This window comes from Mirounga angustirostris, unplaced genomic scaffold (assembly GCF_029215605.1).
Source record: "Mirounga angustirostris isolate CCGP_5_RB_7025 unplaced genomic scaffold, mMirAng1.0.hap1 SCAF_3, whole genome shotgun sequence".
In the NCBI taxonomy this organism is placed as follows: Eukaryota; Metazoa; Chordata; class Mammalia; order Carnivora; family Phocidae; genus Mirounga; species Mirounga angustirostris.
The window spans coordinates 67,880,705-67,895,553 of record NW_026991711.1 but is presented as its reverse complement, the minus strand read 5'-3'; the positions used below and the strand labels follow the sequence as shown (position 1 = coordinate 67,895,553).

At 39.3% G+C, this 14,849-nt stretch overlaps 1 protein-coding gene and 1 long non-coding RNA gene across 5 annotated transcripts in view; one reads left to right on the top strand and one right to left on the bottom strand.

The window, feature by feature from the left end:
• The window catches only part of STARD13 (StAR related lipid transfer domain containing 13), a 521,208-nt gene that overhangs the window by 257,867 nt on the left and 248,492 nt on the right, over positions 1-14,849 (bottom strand). The gene's annotated exons all lie outside the window — the stretch shown is intronic.
• Positions 1-14,849, top strand: part of LOC123839644 (uncharacterized) — a 56,186-nt gene that overhangs the window by 16,615 nt on the left and 24,722 nt on the right. Inside the window, exon 2 of the long non-coding RNA XR_006789688.3 lies at positions 8,494-8,580. This is a non-coding gene — a long non-coding RNA (uncharacterized LOC123839644). The remainder of the gene's footprint in view (positions 1-8,493; positions 8,581-14,849) is intronic.

The window sequence follows — 14,849 nt, the reverse complement described above, 5'->3', positions numbered from 1 at the left end:
AAGAGAAATAATGAGGGCTTAGGAGGGAATGATTTTATGTGAGTTTCCTCCTTACCATTATTCACAGGAGAACATCAACAACAATAAACACGTTTGAGAACCTCCAGTTTAGTAAACATTTGCTGGCCCTCTACTATGTCCTGGGCTCTGTGCTTGATGCCGGAGACAGCAGTGTAAGTACAAAGACCCTGGACCCTGTGCCATGAAGAGTCTTCCGTGAGAGTGCGGACTAGAAAAAACTTGAGACTAAGAGCCATCCTGAACAGAAGTAAGGGGGTGGCTGTGGACATGAAGGTAGGCTGACTAATCCCAGGGCCGAGAGAGAGGCGTTATGAGGAGCCAGCCCAACATTTAATGCGTCTTCCAAGGACTTCTATAGGCAGGAGTTTCCAGCTCCCAACTCAGGGGCCTTCTGGGAGGCCTTCCCAGGAGTCCCTGGTAGAGACACCATCCCATTCCATCCTTTCCCATCACCGCAAATATCCCCTCCTGGAATCTCTGACCAAGACAATGAGAACCACCGGAAGCGAGGAGCCAGAGTAAGGCTTGGGAAGTCAGTAAGGCTGCCAGAATTAGTAAATAAGAATGCAGGATTCCTAGTTAATTTGAATTTCAGATAAACAACAAACCATTTTTTTAGTAGAAGTGTGTTCCATGCAATATTTGTAATTGTATTGTCCTGTATTTTATCTGACAACCTTTCAAGTGAGCTTATATCTTTATTTCTATTTAGTCTCATTGGGCATCTCAGACACCAATTCAGAAGTACTTTCTCCCACTTGTGGTTCTCAGCTTCTGAAAGCATTGAGACATTTAGCAGGGGCCTCTGTAGGTGTTTGTTTCTTTTGTGTGCTGACGCAGCTGAAAGCCTACCTACTTCTCAATCTTCACAGCCAAATTAAATTTGGTCTTTTCCCATTGAAAATGGTTATTTCTCATACTGAGATTTTCTCCCTTCAGATGCCTTGAAAAATTGTCAACTTTATTCCACTTCAGTGCACTTTATGGTGGCTATAAAAAAAATATATAAATGCCCCTTCCAAGAAAAAAAAAAAAACTTTCATGGAAGTCAAGAAACTTTTCTTTCTTTTTAAAAGATTTTATTTATTTATTTATTTATTTATTTATTTATTTATTTATTTATTTATTTGAGAGAGACAGCATGAGCCAGGGCAGGAGCAAAGAGAGAGGGAGAAGCGACTCAGTGCTGAGCGCAGAGCCCAGCACGGGGCTCAATCCTGCAACCCTGAGATCACCACCTGAGCCGAAATCAAAAGTCTGACGCTTTACCAACTGAGCCACCCAGGCACCCCAAGAATCTTTTCTAATGAATACTTTTTAGCTGTCCTGAACAAAGTTGGAAACAGGTCTAGTAGTTCAAGGCAAACTGAACATAGCCTGGGAATGTATATGTCTTCCAATGAACTGCCACTTGTTCTAGGCTTGTAAACAAAGAAGTATCTTAAAGCTCCCTTTCTCTTTGTTTAAAGAATGTGTATCTATGTTCATACCCATAGACATACATGATATATATTTTAGGTAAAGTTTGTTCTGAAGGCAGTTGGAAGAAAAATCTCCCTTGTTTTGGGAACTACTTATCATTAATGAAGAGAATCCTTGGTTTTAGCACACAGTTGGGCCTCAGTAAATATTTGTCAAGTAATTCAAGAAATATCAATAGATTCATAATCTTTTAATTTCTCCAGATATTTCTGATTTTGTACTCAAAAGATAAACTATCATGACAGCTCAGATTACTACAAATGGATATAAGCTGCAGGATAAAGTATATAAGCATATTGTTCATAGCCTTTATCTTTTCTAGACTAGCTCTGCCACTTTCTAGAACAAGTTACAGCTTCTCGGCGTCTCCTCTGTAAAATGGGGATAACAATGTACTTTACTTCATTGGACTGTTGTAAATATTAAATAAGGCCATATTCATAAAGCATTTAGAACAGGCACCTATAACTGTCACTATGAGCTCTTGTATATTAATTGGTTATAAATAATTATACTGACCACTTTTGATCCTTCTAGAAGAGGAAATTAGTTTTTGTATTTATGAGCCAATTTTGCTGAATCTTGGCTCCATCTTTCATTCTTAGCTGAGTTTGGGGAATAGGAGACACTGATCGCATAGCACAAGTAGCTTCAGAAAGACAGCAAGAAATTAATATACAGTAAAAGTTACAGTAAAGTCACTTAGGCTGAATTTTAATCTTGCTGTACCCTTCTCATGTTCAGCTGGATTTGGGTGGTAGGGAAGTTTTCCACACTAGTCTCAGCAACAGGAAATAAACATACAGAGAAAACCTCCTAGTACTATTTTTTTTTTAATGTCCTAGGATGTATTTTAATGTTTAATTATAATGTAAGAGATTACCTGGGTTTTTGTATAGCATTCATATGCAGAACAAAATTATCCCTTCTGAATGTTGCCCTGCTTTAATTTGGTACATTTTCTTTAACTAAAGTGCTAATAATTAGTTTCATCTAAAATCTGTCTCAAAGTTTAGGATCAATACATCTTTAAACTGGTATAAAACATGTTAACATAACTCTTAATAGGAGGAAGGACTTCATTAACTCTCAGTTCTTTCCTTTTTCATTGTCAATGCTCCTACCATCTGAGCAAAGAGGAATTCTCTAAGGCTAAGTCTTATGTATTTTCACCCTCACTAGCACCTGAAAGCATACCATATAGAAAAGGTCAGCTCTTTTTTCTTTCCACATCTGCTTTGCTTAAACATCTGTTAATGCTATGTCCTTTCTGAAAAACTGTTAAGAAAGCATATGCTCCTTCAGTCTATGTATGTAGATATCAACCATTCTGCATTTCAGACTGACGTCATTAAGGATTTCACACTTACCTTGTCAAAAATATTTGCTACTTTAGCATTCTTCTTTCAGTAGGAAGGTTAGGACAAGAAAAACTTCAGTGTTTAATAAAGGAACAGCTTGTTGATTACATCAACACACATGGTTTACTCTAATTAAAAAGGTGAGAATTGATTAATATAGTGCTTATCAAAAGGATTAACTGAAGGAAGATGATACTTAATAGTGAGGACACTGAGCTATGATGCCTCCCAGTTCCTGAGTCTCAGCCTAGCGCTGCCCTTAGTGAGCTATATAACATTAGGTCAGTTCCTTAAACACACTGGGTCTCATTTGCTTCAATTGTAAAGTGAAAGAAACAGAACAGGTACCCTCTGAGGTCTCTTTTCTAAAACTATATGATTTCAGGTACATGTTTGATACTCAACACATGAACTTCTCCTTTTCAATTTAAGTTGTTTATACAATACCTATTGTCGTTGTTGTTGTTTTTTCCAGAACTGAAATTGGGAAAAGGTGGTCACAAAATGTATTTGTTGAAACTCCAACTAAGGTTCAAAGAGCCTTAAAACAATAGATCTTGTTTCAGAAATACCTGCCACAGTTTAGACTTACATTACAACTAATCAAAGTCAGAAAGGTCCACATATTCCTGGCTTTAACTCTCTATTCCTGTTAACCTATTTTAATGTAAACAATCAGATAAGTCACTTCAGAGCACAGGTGAGTGAATGAGTCAGGAATAGTCAGGGGAAAATGTTTAAAACATTAAATTAAGCAGTTGGGGGAAATGTGTAACCTTTATATATCTGAAAGGACACAAAAAGTTTGTTCCAAATGGATGGTTCATCACAAAGTCAGGGGTTGAGTAAATAGAGTAAATAGAGAGTTATAATGAAGGCTAAGTATGACCCTGGTTAACTACCCACACATATCCTATAAATACACCTACGTATGTGCATGAATGGGCCTTTATTAGCTCTCATTTATGTTAATCCAGTAGAGATCTTGTCATTGAACTATGGTTGCTCAGTAGTAATGTTTTGCACCAGAAATACTAAGTGCTTGACTCATGCCTTTGAAGTTGTTTCATAATTCAGAATAAAAATGACCCCAGGAAGGCAATCTCTTCTGCCTTCTAAATGACTTTCTCTTGCTTGACCTTTTATTGTAAAAAATCAACTAACTCTTTGTTGGGATGCTGTGCTAATTACTCAAAGAAGTTTTATGTAACCCTTTCAAATGTGAACCAACCAGAACAATCAGAATTTCCATTAAGCTGTCTACAGAGGGCACATGATCTCAGCAGTATACAACTAATGTGCCTCTATAGCCTAAAGATAATTTGTGGTAGAAAGTTTTTCAACTAAAAATAAATCACAGAGCAGATAGACCAGAATGTGAGAAAGTAAAAGAATCAGAATTGTTAATACAGCTATTATTAGTAGCTTTCTTGGCTTATAAATTAGCCAGGTAATGCAGTTCAGAAATAATGAAGAACCTATTATCTCTTTCATTTTACCATTCACTAGCTTTTTTAATTCGCTACTGTCATATTAATGATGCATCTGATTAGAGCAAGACCAACAGGAGTCATGCTTCAGGGAACATTCAGAATTTTTATAAACATCCTTACTTCCCTGAAAATTCATTCTTTCAGAGTTACTTTCTATTTCCCATCTGTCTTTGATCATGGGACAGCCCCTAGCCAAACATAAGAATTTAAACTTTCATCTGATTGCCCCACAAATAATTTCTCATCTCTTTCTTGTCAAACAAGAGCAATTAACTTTCAAAGCCTCCCTGTGGAAGTTGCCAAAATTCTAAATCTAGGGACAGTGATGGGAAATTTTCAGTACAGTGTTTTGAAGTCTCCTTTACATATCTTAGCAGAGTTCAAGCCTGAAAATGTTCACAATTATATTTGAAGTTCCTCAATCCCATTGGATTTGTCCCAAATAACTGTAAAGCAGAGTTAAGTTATATTTAGTTAGATTTTATCATAAATTTAAGGTGATAAATCATTATTTAAGCATCATTTAAGCACTCAATTCAATTGAAAATAAAAATATTGACCAGACACCATTTGAAGGCACTATAGTAGGGATATAGAAACAGTTCCTGTATCAAAGGACACAAACAACAGAATGAAAAAGCAACATACAGAATGGGGAAAATATGTGCAAATTACATATCTGATAAGGAGTTAATACCCAGAATATACAAAGCACACCTACAACTCAACAACAAAAAAACAACCTGATTGAAAATGGGCAAAAGACTTGAACAGACATTTCTCCAAAGAAGATATCCAAATGGCCAATAAGCACATGGAAAGATGCTCAACATCACTAATCATTAGGGAAATGCTAATCAAAACCACAATGACATACCATCTCATAACCATCCCATTCGAATGGCTATTACAAAACAAAACTCACCCAAAACAGAAAAAAGCAAGTGTTGGTGAAGATGTAGAAAACTGGAATCCTTGTGCACTGCTGATGGGAATATAAAATGGCACAGCTGTTATGGAAAATAGTATGGAGGTTCCTCAAAAAATTAAGAGTAGAATTAACCATATGACCCAGCAATTTCACTTCTGGGTGTACAACCAACTGAAAGCAGGGACTCAAACAGATATTTGTACACCCATATTCATAGCAGTATTATTCACGTAGTCCAAAAGCGGAAGCAACTCAAATGCCTATTGATGGATGACTGGATAAAGAAATGTACAATGGAATATTATACAGCCTTAAAAAGGAAGAAAATTCTGATATGTGCTGTGACATAAACTCTGAAGACATCATGATAAGTGAAATAAGCCAGACACAAAAGGACAAATACTGTCTGATTCTATATATATGTGGTATGTAGAGTAGTCAAATTCAGAGACAGAAAGTAGAATGGTGGTGGCCATGGTTTGCAGGGAGAGAGGAATGAGAAGTTGATGTTTAATGGGTATGAGTTTCAGTTTAAAATAGTAAAAAAAGTTCTGCAGGTGGAGAGTGATGGCTGCACAACAATGTGAATGCATTTAAATGCCACAGAATGGTATGCTTAAAAATGGTTACAATTGTAAATTTTATGTTATGTATCTTTAACCACAAGAAAAAACGATAGTCCCTGCTTACACTGGGCCTATCATATAGTGGGAATGCAGATGTATGTAAATTTAGTACCTGAGTAACTGTAACATAAGGTAAGTGAGAGAGTAGTAAGAGTAGAAGTGAAACACTGTGGTATGTTCACAGAATGCAAAGATAATAGTTGTTTCAGAAAAGATTTTGTAGAGTATCTAGTGGCTGATACCTACCTTTGAAAGATTAATACAATTGTAATGAGGAGAGAAGGTGTGAGCAGGTATCCTATAAAATGAGACCAGTGTGAACAAAGCATGGAAGTGAAATTTGGGGGGTGTGATTTTAGAACCGTGATTCCTCCCAGTTAGGTTAAAATTAGAGCAGTGCTTCTCAAACTTTAATGTGTATACAGATCGCTCAAGAATCCTGCTAAAATATAGATTCTGATTCTGCAGGTCTAATGGTAGAGTCCGAAAGTCTTTAGTTCTTTTTCTTTTTTTTTTTTTTTAAAGATTTTATTTATTTTTTTGACAGAGAGAGACATAGTGAGAGCAGGAACACAAGCAGGGGGAGTGGGAGAGGAGAAGCAGGCTTCCCGCGGAGCAGGGAGCCCGATGCGGGGCTCGATCCCAGGACTCCGGGATCATGACCTGAGCCGAAGGCAGACGCCCAACGACTGAGCCACCCAGGTGCCCCGAAAGTCTTTAGTTCTAATAAGCTCCCAGATGATGCCAATGCTGCTTGGCATGGCTCAGGTCTCCAACATGTATCCCTATGAGTGTAGGTTAGTTAGTTCAAGGTTGAGAACTTTGAAAACCAGAAGTCTACATTTACTTCAGAGTTAACAGAGAACTGATGGAACTCTTCTGAATAGGGACATCATATTATTGTAGCCGATCCTTAGGAAGATTAATCTGGCAGCCACATGTACTGGGAATAGAATGGGAAAAGACAGACACTGCAGAGACTGGTTAGGGATCAACAAAGCCAGTCAAGACGCTACTAGTAATAACCAGGCTGGATGTGGTGAAGCTTGAAACAGGCAAGTGAGAGCGAGTGAGGGTGCAAAGGGGAGACCAAGCGAGGGGAAAGCTCAAAAGCAGACAAGATACATGTCTTGGCAGCTGACCTGTAGGGGAACATAGGAGGAGGAAAAGTTTTTTTTTTTTTAAAGATATTATTCATTTATTTGACAGAGAGAGAAAGAGCACAAGCAGGGGGAAGGGCAGAAAGAGAGGGAGAAGCAGGCTCCCCGCTGAGCAGGGAGCCCGACGCAGGGCTCAGTCCCAGCCCTGGGATCATGACCTGAACCAAAGGCAGACGGTTAACCGACTGAGCCACCCAGGCGCCCCAGGGGGAGGAAAAGTTAAAAAAAAATGCTGGTGATTTGAATAAGCATTCAACCAGGTTTTCCCAAGACTTTCCAAATTTATGACTATTATTAATCCCAGCATAACAATAGTGCCCCTTTCACACTAAAAATTAACAGTGCCTCTTTCCACCCAGTGTAGGTGATAAATAATATGGTTGCCTAAGCTTTAAGCACAGGTGACTACTAGGATATAGAGAAGAGTTAGGCTGGTTTGTAGTGGGTACAGATGAGGTGATATTCATTCATTCATTCATTCATTCATTCAACATCTACCAAATGTCAGCTATATTCCAGGCTTTATTCTAAGTGCTGAGGATATCTAAGATTAAGGAAAAATGACAAGAACCGAAAGGGTTGTCCTAATAGAGTTTATGATCAAGAGGAGACTTACACGTTCCAGAAGTGGGGGTTGAGGAGGAAATGGAAAGGGAGCAAGTTGCCAGGAAGGTGTCATCAAGACTTATTGCTGCGGGCAATATAAAACAGAATCAAGAATGGGGGATTCTAATTCAAAAGGGACGTGGGTGCAGGTTTAGATAGAGATTTGGTCTTTATGGAGGATAAAGCTTTGAGAGTGGGTGAGATGCCTCCTTGATGGTAGAGACCGGGGCAGCGCCTGCACTCAGGCAACACAGGGAGGAGTCAGTGAGCCCATGAAGGAACAGTCAGAGCGGTAAAGGAAGTACCAAGGTACTGCCCTATCATGGGAGCCAGGCAACCAGGGAGGTCATGGGCCCTCCAGGAAGCAATACCAAATGTTGCTGCAAGGTCAAGGAGACAGGTGGCCGCCGTGAACTTTGGGAACAAGGCACCGTGCCATGGGGGGAGGGGGTTGCCCAGTAAGATGCTACGTGGTATTCTGCATACGAGAGAAAGTACTGAGACTCTAAAGGGGTTCAGCTTATTCTTAGATGATAATTTGCTGCCATGACTTATTTCTCGTTGCCACTTGTTTGTTGTTAATAACAACAACCTTTTTGTAGTTGTTATTTCTGAAGATCTGGAACAAAATAAAGCAGAAGCTCTAAACATCTCAGTTTTCATCAATAACCAGTGCATAATTTTTCTCAAAAGATTATTCTGAGAACGGGTTATAAATGGCACCTGTGTGCTTTAAAAATCTAAAGTAGCAAACAAGAACCATCTTCTGGTAAAAACATTTAATTTTACTTTATGTCTTCTTTCTGATATTAGGGGACATTTGGGAAGAAAGATTGAAGCCAGAAGTACATGTGTGAACTTAAGGACACCAGATGAAAAATACTGGGCTTTCTCTGAAAGGTAAAAGCAAAGTTATCTAACCAGAATTGTCAGTACTAAGGCTCTTAGTATGCATATTAATTCCAGTAGTTCTGCATGACAACAGAAAAAAATGTTACATTAGCCTCATGGGGTTACATGAAATCTTAACAGAGGATTCAAATCATTCTCGCTATGACCCTTATGTTAGCCTCCTCCCCTCCCCCCCCAAACCCCACTTACAGAAGATGAGAATGCATCTTATTTGTAATGCATCCTACTTTTGGGGAAGACTCTACAATATCCCTGAATAATCCATATCAGAATTGAAAATCCTAATTTAGAGCAGGAAAGTATATGATTACTTTCCATGATTATCTTGTAATTCTTTTTTTTTTTTTTTCTTCTGGTCCTGAACCCAGGGGGTAGGGCTGGGTGCAGTTTTTCTCCCCAGAACAGGAAATAGAAATCGATTGAATGGGTGAATCAGTAATAACACATCTAAAAACCAAATGAACAAAGTCCTGTTATTAAAACCATTCTCAGTAGCCAATACAATTCTGGTAGGAATGTTTGGTAAATTTCGGTGGCTGAATGACTTTTTTTATAGTGCTGGAATAATGACAGTGCTGGTTACTGTTTGTTGAATGAAGCCCTTGAGCAAAGCTTTATTTTAATGGGGGAAGCCAGTGTCTGGCTGTAAGTCCCTGGGGGTGGGTGACTCCAGACCTTCCTTGGCTACATACTTGTAATTCATGGAGCACATCAGCCAATGGTGTTTGCAGGGAAGTGGACAGTTTAACTTGGGGAATGTGCAGGCCAGGGTGTGACCCAGGCATGTTCCTATGCCTCTACAGGCATGGCATTCCAAAGCCTCTACACTCTAGTGTAGACCACCAGACTCAGCTTCCAGCACCAGCCTGAGCCTCCACTGCTGCCATATGGCGAGCTCATCACCCTAAACATACCAAATGCTTGTCAACTTCTGTCCTTTCTGCTTTACATCTGCCTAAATCTTACCTTCCAAGGCCCACCTGAAACTCTACCTCTTCTATAATATCATTACCCCAACGGTGGTTCTCAGGAATAATTTCATGCTCTGAAAAAACCTGTGTTTATTACTTAAAATGTGCATTTGATATTTAGTATAATACTATGCCCCTTGTCATTTATGTGCACCATCTCCCAGCTGGACTGCAAAACTAGATCTGGTTTTCTTTACAGAGTTCCTATGAGAATCATCTAAGACAATATATATTTTGAAGCACTTTGTAAAATAGTACAAATACAAAGTATGTCCCATAGTATAGTACTTTTTTCCTGACATTTACAGAATTTTTCATAAAAGCTATACAACAATGTTTAAAAGTTGGGAAATAAGATCACTTTATAATCATTTTGGTTGGGCAGATTATAATCATTACACAATGCAAATTATATCCTCATATTCCCTCAGGTAACTCCTTTATTGACACGATCCTCATCTCTGATTTGACATTTAACAGAATTTAGAAGGGTAGAGGATTTCCCCCGTATAGTACAGCACTTAATTTTTCCCTCACTGGGAAGGCTTGGGACAGACACTCTATGTAATTAAAATAAATAGAATAGATGAAGAAATAGATATAAATATAGATTAAGATTAAAGCAATAGCCCCAAAAGTGGACAATATGATCATCCTCTTTTCACAGATGACAAAGCAAAAGACAAAATGGTTCGGGTCACACAGGGGGTAAAGAGCTAGGATTGACACCAAGCATTTTGATCCCAGAGTTCACACATTTTGTCACTTTGCTGTGACATCTTTACATCAGCAGGGGTAGCAGCAAGGAGTAGAGCAAGATTCAATTCCATTTAATTCAAGCACCATTTAGTGGCCATTTACTAAATGCCAGGATCTATGCTAAGTGCTGAGAATGAAAAATGAATATGCTAAGATCCCTGTGCTCAAGGACAATGTTACCATATGACTCACAGAAATACCTAATTTTAATGCATTATAAGTGCAATAATGCATGCAAAGACAGATGAATTGTGCTCCTCGTCAGAGAGATTTTTAATAGTTTGACTTGTTTTATTTGAAGTGTGGAGAGTATCCTTGTCACACATATGCATGCACACTCAAGTTCAAGTTCATGCACTCAACACCGGTATCTCCTTTGTGTGCTGGATGCTGTGTCAGGTAAGATTGTATACAAACTGGAACACTGTCTCTGTCATTCCTGGGGCAAGAAATTCAGCCAGGGGAAGGCAGAAGGCAAGGAAGGGTCCAGAGAAACAGATAAATAAGAATATAATGGTGAAAATGTTTTAACAGAAGAAAGAACAAAGGTCCCAGAGAAGATACTTGAACTTGATTTTGAAGAACAGACTCTTGACAAGCAAAAGTGGGGCCAGGAGCAGAGGGAGGTAACAGGGGGTACCAAGGGCTTTCCAGCAGAGGGGAATGTACAAGGTAGAGCAGGGAAAAGGGAGGTGTGTTCACGGCAAGGGAGAAGTTCAGTGTGGCTAGAGCAGAAAGTGCAAGTGCTGGGGGGCGGGGGGGAAGATGGAAGAAAAAATTGGACTGACTCCAGACAGTGAATGGTCTTATCTGCTCAGCTCAGAACTGTAGATATAATTACAACGGCAATGAAGTGGCAACAGATTCTAGAACCAAAAAATAGTAATGACTTTTTCCTAATTTTAGATCACCTATATGAGTATTATATAGGAAATATTTGGTTCTCAGGATTGTGTATTTCAAGGGGAAAAAAGGATTCTCCAAAAAAAAAAAAAAAGTTTGGGAGTTGCCAAATACTATATTGATTACAGGAGTTTTACAATTTATATTAATATAAAAATATTAAGTACTTTGATCAGTCAGGCAGTAAGGAAGTATGTTTAACTTTGTTTAATCCAGTCCCTGCTAAACTTAATTCATTGAACCTTTTTGATGTGCCTCTCCCACACAACACCTATTAAACACCTCACGGTGGGCCTATGTTCATTCTCAATAAGGGTGTGACCCAGGCATGTCCCTATACATAGGGATTACACATCACTTCCTCAGAAAATCATTCACGAGGAAACACTCATGGAATTTTAGAAATTGTAATTCCTTGATTACATGATATGAAGGATCTCCTTTTAAATTTCTCTCCAATGTATTCGTTACTTTTTTGGAATATAAGAAATTTATTTCTCGACAGGGTTTTACACAATGATACACCATCCAGGAGTTTCCCACAACTGGTCCCTCTACGGGGCCTATGCTTTGAGTTTCTAACATAGAGAGAACAGACGCGTCTATGGCCACAGAGGAGAGCAGTGGTCACATCAAACTCCACAAGCATGCAGATGGTGCCAGCCCCTAGTGCAAATGCACAGACCCAAGGATAGGCCACACTGCAGAATCATAAATGCAGCGTGTCATACCTTATGGACACTAAGTCATATGGATAGAATGTTCCTAGTGGAATTATCTGAAGTTCTGGATTCTCTAGGGTAACTGCAGGTCATGTGCCCTGCATTTTCATTTTTATTTCTTCTGAGGAAGGCAGGTCTCCAGTTAAATGAATCCGGTTATGCAACTTGCACGCTGCTCGCTGGTGTAGCTGGGCTTTCGCAGAGCTGCCTCCTGCCCCTTACTCTTTCTCCTTCGACAGCCTCTCTCCTCACAGGTAACTCCTCCTCAGGCCTCCGCTGAGATGCCACTTCTCCGACCACCCTCCCCAGACTGGGAAGGTCACTGCTGTCAATTCTTGGAATATCCTGTCTTTTCCTACTTAGCACTGACATCAGCTGTAATCTTAAGTGTATCTAAGTGGCTATTTGTTTATCGTTGGTCCTCTCAGTAGACCTTGAGCTCCGGGAGGGCAGGGGCTCTCTTTCTGTTCAGTGTTGTAAAGCAGCATCTAGTACACAAGTGCTAAATAAACATAGATAAAAGAACACCAAACACTCATAATTTAAGAGAATGGAAACGGTGAGACTCTTCATGAATTGGCTACAGCCTAGACCTGATTTCTAGAATTTAGGCTCTTTTTGAAATTATAGAGAAATGCTATTCCATTGATGACTCTTTATTGATATAATAGCTTTCCTTTCCTAATCATAAAAAGGTATTAGTGGGGCGCCTGGGTGGCTCAGTCGGATATGTGTCCTACTCTTGGTTTTGGCCCAGGTCATGATCTTAAGGTGGTGAGACAGAGGCCCACACTCAGCTCCACGCTCAGTGGGGAGTCTGCTGGAGATTCTCTCTCTCTCCCTCTCTCTCTGCCCCTCCCCACCTCACACTCTCTCTCTTTCTCTCTCACATAAATAAATAGATCTTTAAAAAAGTATTAGCTATTAATATTACTATTATATTTGGTGAACAACTTAAAGTTGTCTGTCTTTAATTTTATTTCATGATGTCTAGCTTTTAGGGAGTATTTTCTCTTTATGTGATAGAATTCTTCACATCGGCATTCATACACTTCAAATACTTTTGGCTTCGTGTTTTCTATTCACCACCACTTAAATACACTACACATGGTTTGTTCCTTTGATATGCTCCATAAATCACTCTCCCCTATTACTTTTATTATTCCTGTGGATCTTTCCAAACTTCTTCCAATTTATCAATCCTTTTGTGGCATTGGAGCATTAAACCGAAGATAGTATTCTGCGTGTTTAGTTCCCAACAGATCTGGTCTGGGCTGGGCTGGTGGGTGACAACTAGTTGGATCTTCCAGTATAAGAATGAAAAAAAAAATCCAGGAAATCAAACTTTCAGACTATATTTAGATTCCTTCAAAAGGCACATAATATTTCTCCCACATTTCTATAGGTTGTGCCACAGGAATGCCACAGGGGTGATGTTATGCTTGCTTTGAGGTTGAGTTCCTGTGGAATGCCACACACTGAGAGGACTCTGACAACCACCAGTGGACCCAGCACGCCTGCCATTAGCGCTTCATTTGAAAAACAAAACTGCACATCCTCTTTCTAGTCATCTTCCTCTCCCACTTGCCTGGTACTTTTGTCTTTTGTGAGCTTGTTTTCTTATCAGAGGATTACTTCCTGTGGTAGTGGTGGGGATGCAGTTTGGACAGATAAATGTATACAGCAAGCAGCTCGTCCAAGGGCACACCATTAGATGATTAATTTGACCTGACAGATCAAGACAACACAGAGGCTGGAATTCAAACTTTGACTATGTGCTTCTACTTAATGTGTCACCTGTAAGATAAATAAGCCCTGGAAGAGCAACGTGGCTGGCTAACCCGGCTCTAAAGCAAAGATGCTGAAGGCCTTAAGAACGGGGTCTTGCACAGTGTGGTCCAACCGCAGACCATCTTCAGATGAAAGGGACAGCGAGGTTGCCTTCATATAAAAACACTTTGAATCTGACTGCAACTAGATGACCCTTCCTCCAGCTTTAATCCGAGCTGTTTACCATGTTGTAATGATGAAGGGAAATACTTCTCTTCAGTTTTCTAAAACAATGGTTAAAGCACTGTAGTGTTGTCAGCCAAACCAAGAATCAGGGAGGCAGACCGCTAAACCAAATCACATAAAATCACTCGGCCTGGCTTGTTAAACACTGACCAATCAGTACTTTAATACTCCTTACGAGTAGGCTGAGTCCATTGGCCCGAGAAAGCGAATGTTTCTGAATCAAATGACTTGATATTAATAAACTGCAAAGAACTTTAAAAATCTACCACTTAGTACTATAGCACAGAGTAAGTAAGCCTGTTAGTACAACAGTATAATAGTGATTTAGCACAAAGATATATGTTAAAATATCCTAAGCTGAATTGTAAAATAACAACTCAAAATATAAAGTTTTGGAGCTATCCTGATGGATAATCAATCACACTGTTCACAGGGATGTAGTCCTCAAATTCTTTATTCCTTTCATCTCCTGGGGCACCCATATCTTACCTCTGCTTAATCCTTTCTCTACCCTCAAAGAGTCTGCTGTGCTGAGGAAAGAGGAAGTTAGTTAAATATGCCCATGGCTCTGTGGGAAGACCTAAAATAGTGAACTGTAACAGAGGGCAGCTGACCTACACATGGAACCAAAGTGATGGCAGAAACGAGAGACTCAAAAAATCATATATAACCCTCTTCCCAAATCATGTCTGGCTTGATAATAGTTCTAGTTTCTCTGGTACCCAAGTGTCCAATATGCCAGCAAATCCTGGATTTTTACTTTGGAAAAAGGGAATCTAAAAAGCAGGAAAGGGATACATGTTTTGGATACATCCATATAGTAGCAAATTAGTAAAGTTCTGGAAAAGAAAAAAAAGGCAAAGGCTTACTTGGTATAGCTGTCCTG